Source organism: Schistocerca piceifrons, chromosome 8 (assembly GCF_021461385.2).
Source record: "Schistocerca piceifrons isolate TAMUIC-IGC-003096 chromosome 8, iqSchPice1.1, whole genome shotgun sequence".
Lineage (NCBI taxonomy): Eukaryota > Metazoa > Arthropoda > Insecta > Orthoptera > Acrididae > Schistocerca > Schistocerca piceifrons.
This window is the reverse complement of record NC_060145.1, coordinates 218,561,343-218,567,342: the sequence shown is the minus strand read 5'-3', so window position 1 is coordinate 218,567,342 and position 6,000 is coordinate 218,561,343.

Here is a 6,000-nt window from a genome sequence, read left to right as displayed (position 1 = left end):
GGAGGGCATGGGTGAGGGGATGGGGATGGAGGTAGCAAAAATGAGAGAAGTAAAGAGACTGGGTGGAATGGTGGAATGAGGGCTGTGTAGTGCTGGAATGGGAACAGGGAAGGTGTTGGATGGGTGACGTCAATGACTAATGAAGGTTGAGGCTAGGAGGGTTACGGGAATGTAGGACATATTGCAGGGAAAATTAACACCTGCGCAATTCAGAAAAGCTGGTGTTAGTGGAAAGGATCCATATGGCACAGGCTGTGATCAGTCATTGAAATGAAGGATGATGTGCTGGGCAGTGTGCTTAGCAATACGATGGTCCACTTGTTTCTTGGCCACAGTTTGTTGGTGGCCATACATGCAGAGAGGCAGCTTGTTGGTTGTCATGCCCACATAAAATGCAGCACAATGATTGCAGCTTAACTTGTAGACCACATGACTGGTTTCACAGGTAGCTCTGCCTTTGATGGGATAGGTGATGTTCGTGACCAGACTGGGGTAGGTGGTGGTGGGAGGATGTATGGGATAGGTCTTGCATCTAGGTCTACTACCGGGATATGAGCCATGAGGTAAGGAGGCTGATAATAGAGGTTGCATAGAGATGGATGACTATGTTGTATAGGTTCAGTGGACAGTAGAATAACACTGTGGGAGGGGTGGGAAGGATAGTGGGCGGGGCACTGCTTATTTCAGGGTATGACAAGAAGTAGTCAAAGCCCTAGTGGAGAATGTAATTCAATTGCTCTAGTCCTGGGTGGTACTGAGTTATGAGGGGAATGCTCCTCTGTAGCTGGACGGTGAGACTTTGGGAGGTGGTGGGAGACTGGAAAGATAAGGCATGGGAGATTTGTTTTTGTACAATGTTGGGAGGATAATTATGGTCTGTGAAGGCTTCAGTGAGACCCTCGGAATATTTCAAGAGGGACCTCTCATCATTGCAGATGCGATGACCACAGTTGGCTAGGCTGTATGGAAGGGACTTCTTGGTATGGAATATGTGGCAGCTGTCAAAGTGGAGGTATTGCTGGTGGTTAATAGGTTTGATATGGACAGAGGTACTAATGTTTGAGGTGGAGGTAAACATCTAGGAAGGTAGCATATTGGGTTGAGTAGGACCAGATTAAATAAATGGTGAAGAAACTGTTGAGGTTCTGGAGGAATGAGGATAGTGTCCTCACCCTTGATCCAGATTACAACGATGTCATCAGTGAATCTGAACCATGCGTGGGGTTTAGCATTCTGGATGTTTAGGAAGGATTCCTTTAGATGACCCATGAATAGGTTGGCACAGGATGGTGCCATGTGGCTGCCCATAGCTGTACCAGGGATTTGTTTGTAGGTAATGCCTTCAAAGGAGAAGGAATAGTGGGTGAGGATATAGTTGGTCATGGTGACTAGGAAGGAGGTTGTTGATTTGGAATCCATCGGACATTGGGAAAGGTAGTGTTCCATAGCGGTAATGCCATGGACATTAGGGATATTAGTGTGAAGGAAGATGGTATCAATAGTGACAAGCAGGGCACCATGTGGTAAAGGGACAGGAACTGTGGAGAATTGGTGGAAGAAATGGTTGGTACCTTTTATATAGGAGAGTAGGTTCCGGGTAACAGGTTGAAGGTGTTGGTCAATGAGAGCAGAGATTCTCTCAGTTTGGGCACAGTAACTGGCCACAATGAGGCGTCCTGGGTGGTCGGGTTTATGGAATTAAGGAAGCATGTAGAATGTAGGAGTGCGGGGAGTGGTAGGGGTGAGCAGAGAGACGGACTCTGGGGCGAGTTTCTGTGATGGGTCTAACCATTTGAGGAGTGACTGGAAATCCTGCTGGATTTCTGGAATGGAGTCATTGTGGCAAGGTTTGTAGGTTACTGCCTGGAAAACTGCCTGATGCAGTTATGTAATTTACTGCTGTGGCTACGGCTACAGATATGTTGTTTATGCACCTTTTTATGCTGTTCATGGACAATCCTGCTGCTTTTGTATTGTATAGTGACCTTACTATGTAATTTATTTCCTTGTTTAGTATTTTATCCATCTTCCACAACTGAAGTTGAATATTACAAAATAATCAGCAACTAGCTGCATAATAGAAATTTAATTTCTTAATCAGTTGACATTGGCAAATAATGTGATAGTTATAACCTTCTGAAGATGGGTAATAAGTGCCAGAAACTGGTCAAGAAATTAAATTTCTTTTATGTAAATGGTTGCTCAAAATTTTTATTTTCTTGCAGCTGGTTGGAGATGAGTATATGTTTTGTCTGACTGGGATGCCTGTATAACTATATTGAAGTTGTTGAAATGGTGACTGATGGACTTTCTAGCAGAAGAAAAGTACTCATTAAAAATGTCTACAATCTGATGTTGGCATTTGATGATACTCCCTCTATAGTTTATGGTAAGATCACTATTTGATTTGCCCTTACACTCCCTAAAGCTATTTGTTATGTCTACACACTGCAAATGACTGTGAGGTGCATGGCAGACGGTACATCCCATTGTACTTAAGTTATTAGTGTTTTTTCCTGTTCCATTCATGTATGGAGCACAGGAAGAATGATTGAATGCTTCTGTGCATGCAGTAATTATTCTTATCTTATTCTCATGATCCCTATGTGAGTTATATATAGGGGATTATAGTATGTCCATAAAGTCACTTTGTTAATAAAAAAAATAAAAAAATAAAAAAAAAACTTAAACATTAGTGTCATGCAATATTCTGTGTGATGTAATATCTTGTACAGACATCTTTTATTAACCTGACATGTTCCACATCATTACGAAGTGTCGTATTCATGATCTATGGAACAAGTATTAATCTAATCTAATCTATCTTCAAGAGTCTGCCAGTTCAGTTCCTTCAGTACACTCTGCCATGGATTAAACATGTCTGTGACCATGCATGCTGCCCTTCTCTATATACGTTCAATATCCCCTGTTAGACCTATTTGGTATGGATTCACACAATTTTGCAACATTCTAGGAATGGTTGCATGAGTGATTGTAAGCAGTCTCCTTTGTAGATTGATTGCCTTTACACAGTATTCTATCAATAAACCAAAGCCTGCTTTACCCACAACTGAGACTATGTGATCATTCCATTTCATATCCCTACAGAGTTTTACATCCAGATATTTGTATGAGTTGGCTGATTCCAACTGGAGCTCATTGATATTGTAGTCATAGGATAATATGTTTTGTGAAATTTAATACTTATGAACATTTAAAGCACGTTGCCAATCTTTGCACCACTCTGAAATCTTACCAAGATCTAAATGAATTCTTATGCAGTTTTTTTCAGAAAGTACTTCATTGCATACACTGCATCATCTGCAAAAAGTCTGATGTTACTATTAATATTGTCTGCAAGGTTATCAATATACAACTTGAACAACATGGATCCCAACACACTTCTCTGGTGTACAGCTGAAGCTACTTCTACACCTGACAATGACTCTCCATCCAACATAACATGCTGTGTCCTCCCTGCCAAAAAGTCATCAATCCATTCACAAATTTCATTTGGTGCCCCATATGATAGAACTTTTGAGAATAATCATCCAAACAGCTCAGCCAGTGTTAGTAGAGTTTCTTAACATTATGTCTACATATTTACTTTTTTAGTTTCTTACAGCAGATCTTTACAAAAATCACAATAGTCCTTAAATTCTACCTTTAGCCCATTATTATTGCTATTCTTAAATACTGCTCATTGGAAAAATTTTAGTTTTTCTCTTGCTTTTTTTCACTTCATGTTTTATGCAGTTTTTTAATCTTTTTGCAATCATTTACTGCAAATGTCATTTCTGGGCCTATGACATTGAAGCAATAATAAAAATCTGATGATGCAATTTTGCTAAAAGTTATGCAGTTCTTTTACACCATTGTGAGCTTTTTAGGACACTGCTGGGATCTTTAACACGCCGTCATGAATGGTTCTTTTTGTCACATATTGTTTCTTTTTGCTGCTGGCATGATTTCCAGCTTCTATCTCTACCTGTGCAGCATGGTGGTCAGAAATGGCAAGTTTCAGAATGCATTGCATGTAAAGCGGTACATTTAGTTATAATATTTCAATATGCAAGGGGATTACAATTAAAGTTAAACTTTCAAACTGCTGTAGAAATAACACCTCTGGTCAGAATGATGTCAAATCGCAACAAAATATTATCGGAGAAGGGGGAAAACGTATGGCAGAAGAAAAATAAATAGTTACAAAATGCAGCAATGGATGGCACTGTAAGCATCATAATTTAATAGTGGTTGACTACAAATGACAAATGAATCACACAATAATGCCTAAGGTGTACATTTACATCAAACAAACTGTACACCTCACTGTGCTTGGATATACAGGTGTGATACAGTCAGTTACATAACCCCATCCACCACAGCAAGGTCCCATCACATTGGATGGGAAAAATTGGTTTTTAATCATCCTGAGGCCAAAAACAGCATAAAAAGCATCAATCACATTGGTTTTTAATTGTCTTGAGGCCAAAATCCACATAAAAAGCATTAATCAAAATAAAATTGGGTTATTAATTTGCCTGGCGCAAAACACGTTCAGTATGCTGTCCACCATTTTCTGCAACAAGTTGAAACAGCATGTTCCACAACTGATCGAAGTGTTTCTGGAGTCACGTTCAGAATGTGTTGTGCAATGCTTGCCTTCAATGTAGCTAAGTTGGCAATCGGAACACTGAACACAACATCTTTCAGATAGCCTCACAGCCTGAAGTCACACTGATTAAGATCAGGTGATTGGAACAGTCAGGCTGTAGGGGAATGGCGGCCGATACTTCCAGCATTTCCTAAATGGTGTGCTTCAGCAGCTGCTTAACTGGATTTGCAATGTGCAGAGGTGCACCATCTTGCATAAAAATGATCCCATCCACACATCCACACTATTGGAATAACGTGGTTGCACAAAAGACACTCATAGTGCTTACCAATGATGGTACAGTCAACAGGACCGGAAGCACTGTCTCTTCGAAAAAACTATGGCCCTGTGATCAATGATGCTGTAAAACCACACCACACAGTGACCTTTTCAGGATAAAGTGGTACTGGTTGATTTGCGTGTGGATTTTCCGTTGCCCATATTCAAAAATTCTATGTATTGACATATCCTGTCAGGTGGAAGTGGGCTTTGTCTGTACATGAAATCTTTTACAGCCTATCATTGTCCATTTCCATGCAAGCAATAAATTCTAAAGCAAAGGTATCTCTTGATGGCAGGCCAATAGGAAGCAACTCCTGCACATGGGTAATTTGGAATGAATAGCAAAGGAGGATGTTTTGTAAGATTTCATGCACTGTGCTCACAGGTATGTTCGGGCAATTCTCTGTGTACTACACATTTGCACACCACCACTCATCTCCTCCTGCATTGCTGTGGCCACTGCTTCCACTGATGTCGAATCAATTCGTTTCCTCCCTCTACCAGGTTGCACACCAAAAGAACCCATCTTTTCAAATTTCCGAATCATTTTCTTGAGACCCATAGCAGTCATCAGACCAACACCTTTTTTCAAACACTTCAGTGTCCCAAACTTCTGCAGAGCGACGTGTGCACAGTCATCATTCTTATACTGCAGCTTTACAAGCAGAACGTGATCCTGCATTAAGACAGTCATGGCGAATGTCGCAGATGTGAAAGGAGGAATAGTGTACCCGTCATGTTTATACCAGCTTCAATGGGTCATGGACATGACAGGTGTTTTCATTTACATATTCTAACACATACAGCGCCATCTATTGATCAATTTTCATGCTTTTTTTTTTTCTTCTGTTGTATGTTTTTTCCCCTTCTCTGATAATATTCTGTTGCAATATGACGTCATTCTGACCAGTGGTGTTATTTCTACAGTGTTTTGGAAGTTTGATTGTAATCAGCCAGTATAACTCGATACTATTGATGTTTCTGGTGGACTCGTTTACCAGGAAAGTAAGTTAAATTGAGCTAGTATTAGGTGTAAAACAAAGTGTAGGGCTGTAGATAGAGAG